Here is a 3,915-nt window from a genome sequence, read left to right on the forward strand (position 1 = left end):
AGAGAGGAGAGGGAGAGGGAAAGAGATTGATTCTCCAGTAGAATGGCACATTCCTGGCCCACTAAGTAGGTTTTAAATGCTTGCCAAATTTAATTGAGCCTGAGCAACACACAAGGCCTGGGGAAAGAATGGAATCTATGGTGGGAAGTGACTATTGTTACTTAAAATTTGTGATGGAAGGAAGTTAAGTCTGTTATACACTTTCAATTTGAGGAAAGTGGATTTCAAATACTTCAGAAAGAGAATCAATAAGAGCAAAGTTCTGGGGTGGGGGAGAGTTAGCACAAAAGGGATGGGGAACATCAACTAGAATTCTGAAAGATGGAAACAAGCCCAATGAGGAGGAAATGGGAAAAAAAAATAAACTAAAAGGATGTATGGGGAAGTCTGTGACTTCAACTTTTTTAAAGACATACAAAATGGAAAGAAAGATGATGAAACGTGAATAAAAATAGTGTTAGGAACATTCAAACTCAGAACAGTTAGACTTGAGAAATATGCTAAGAAAAACAAAAAGGGTTTTCTAAAAGTTACCTTGAAGGCAAGAAAGGCAAAAAAGAGTTGTAAGTGCTGCTCAATTATGGTAAAAGGCAATGGAGAGAAGACACAATTCAACATTATTTTGCTTGTTTTCTCTGCCAAGAATGATCTTAGTCTGGAAAGGACTAAAAAAATGTATTAGAGTTCAAATCTAAGAAAGTAGTAAGAGCTTCTAACTTTCTTAGTTTGAATTCAAGTTACATTTGGATAAACATTTGGATAAACCCTACATAGTGGTAGTAAAAGACCAGGCAGAAACAATTGCTGACTCACTGTTAGTAGTCAAAGATGGACACTGAGAAAGGAGCTACAGGATCACAGATAGGCAAATGTCTTGATCCTCCACCACCTGTTACCTCAAGAGAGAAGTCTATAAGGCTAGTGACCTTATCATTATTAAAGGGATGGTTTATGAGCATCTGGAAATGGTGCAGGTATTAGAAAGGACTTCATTAAAAACATACTGCCAATGTAAACTCATTTCCATTTTTGACTGGTTTACGGGAAATCTGGAGGAATTTAGTCTATCTAAATTTTAGCAAAACAGTCTCATATAATTCTTATCAAAGGAGAGATGGAAGCTAAAAGATAGTTGCATGGATAATTAAGTTTGGGGGCTAATTTGGATGGCAAAAGTCAAAGTAATCAGATGAATTTCATCTTCCACTGGAGCACTTCAGGGATCTATCTCTCCTTGGACTCGGTTTATTTTATGTTTCCTCACCATAAATCATTTGTATAAAGGCTTGTTTAGCAAAACAAAAAGCACAAAATAAAAAGCTTGTTTAGCAAAATAAAGATAGCACAATGTCTTAAGGGGTAAGCTAATATATGGGACCAGTCAGGACTCCAAAAGATTTTGATTCTGATATTGTATGACAATGGGTCAAATGAAATTTAATAGAGACAAATATAAAATTCTACACTTGAATTCAAAACATTAACTACAAAAATAAGAAGGAAAAAAAACTATTCTAGAAGAATTCATTTTTAACAAAGACAATCAAAACTAATGTCAGGCCCTCTAAACAACAATCAGACCACATCTGGAGTACTGTATTTAGGTCCTGGCGCTAGATTTTAAACTAGGACTTTTGTAAGCTGGAGTTTCCTGATAATCCTGGTTCCTGGAAATAAGTTGTGCCCCAAATTCTGGCCCTAAGAGGTTCTAAAGGATAATCAGGGGAAAAGTTCATGAGAAATATAGTTCTGTACCATCCCAGGCAAACGAAAACAGGGTGAAAGCATAGGAAAGTAATTTTCTAGGTATCTTTTTATATCTATGTAGTGGGGATAGAAGGGAGAATCTGGCTTTTAAAGGCAAATTGTAATTATTTTTTGCTTCAGTTTTCTTTTTTACAAATGGAATTGCAAATGAAAAAATTAATTCAACCTAGGACCAAAGCACAAATGTAAAGTGTTAATGAAAAGCATAGTAACACAATTATTACATTTAAAGGTACTAGGATTCAGTAAAGATCCAATGCATTTTTTACCACAACTGGAAAGATCACAGGTAAGATATTTGATTAATATTAAGTTATTCCTTTATATCTGAGCTAATAAACAAGTGATTTTTTTTTGGCCACTGCAAGTTACTTTAAAATAAAAATCAGATAATTTCATAGAACTGACCTAACATTGTGAACTTATTTTCAAGGTAAGTTTGATATATCCCATTTTCAGGATTTTTATGATTTACGTTTGGAAAATTAAAATTACTGATTGTAACCAAAGCAAGTTTTACATTTCAAGAAATCTTTAGAAAATCATTTGCATATAAATTTTCCATTAAACTTTTTTTGGTTGATGTTGGAACTAATATGAAATATAATCAATGTAGACAATTATCTTTTCAATATATTTTGCATTTATTAATCATTATCAGATTTCAATATATATTGCCAGTCTCTAGACAAATCACAATTTTAAAGGATACAGATAACTTTTTAAATATTTAGAATATATCTAAAACTGTTGAATGAGGTGTTCAGGTTAATTATTTGCCATTGATGACTAACCCAGATTTGGCTTTTTAGATTAGAATATTTACAGAAAAAGAGACAAAGAAAATATGTTCCAATAGGGTAATCTTGCCTCATTTTGATCTAAGGACAAAAACAAAACAGAGCCAAATCACCTAGTATACACTACACTACCAAATTCAAACTGCATCAACAAAGCTAACAAAATAGTGCTCTTTCAATGCCCTTGATATTTATGAGACTCTAGAGAGACTATATAAAATTTTCCTTAAAAAAAGCAGAAACAAGAACTCTCTAAATTGTAGAACTCTTAGTCTTTTTTTTTTTTTTTAAACCTTTACCTTCTGTCTTAGAATCAATACTGTGTATTGGTTCTAAGGCAGAAGAGTGGTAAGGGCTAGAAAATGGGGATTAAGTGACTTGCCCAGGGTCACACAGCTAGGAAGTGTCTGAGGCCAGATCTGAACCCAGGACTTCCTGTCTCTGGGCCTGGCTCTCAATCCACTGAGTCACCCAGCTGCCCCCGTAGACCCCTTAGTAAGTTTATGGATTCTTTCTCAGAATGTTTTCAAATGCTTAAAATAAAATATATAGGAATACAAAGGAAATGAAACAGTGTAAATAAAGATGTTGAGTTTTTTTCTCACCCAAATTCATGGACCCCTTTAAAATATTTGGGGTTCATAGACCCCAAATTAAGAACCTCTACAATATCAATAAATATTTTCAAAATTTTTTTAATGTGAACTGCTAAAAATTATACTTTGAGTTACAATCATTAATCCTAGCTGCTGTCCCCACCACCCACCAAGGAGACAACTATAAAGAAAAAAAAGTCTATTTCTAGTCTTAAAACTTGGATATATGCAAGAAGGAAAATTTTTAAATAAATATTAGTCTCTCATTTAACTTGATAATGATTAGGATGTCTTTAAAATGATAAAATGAGGAACAGAGACCTTCCCATTATTTTAAATTCATCATCTTGGGGCAGCTAGGTGGCTCAGTAGATTGCAAGGCAGACCCAGAGACAGGAGGTCCTGGGTTCAAATCTGGCCTCAGGCACTTCCTACTTGTGTGACTCTGGGCAAATCACTTAACCCCCATTGCAATAAGTAAGGGTTTAAATAAATAAATTTATCATTTAAAAATTACTTCCAGGATAGCCAGGCAAGAAAATTCTTAATGACTGCAGTTGAAATGACACAAAATTCCAGAACATTTATTTTAGAATTTTCACTAAATTCTTTAATTTTTTTTTAAAGGAACAATAATTGCAGCATTTCTTCGATAAAGCTATCTAAACAGAAAACCTGTTCTATATTACTATTTTATTCTTTGTGTTATGTCAAAATACTGTAATTGGTGAAATAAATAACTAAAAAAACCA

The sequence above is a fragment of the Gracilinanus agilis genome, chromosome 2 (genome assembly GCF_016433145.1).
Source record: "Gracilinanus agilis isolate LMUSP501 chromosome 2, AgileGrace, whole genome shotgun sequence".
Classification (NCBI taxonomy): Eukaryota; Metazoa; Chordata; class Mammalia; order Didelphimorphia; family Didelphidae; genus Gracilinanus; species Gracilinanus agilis.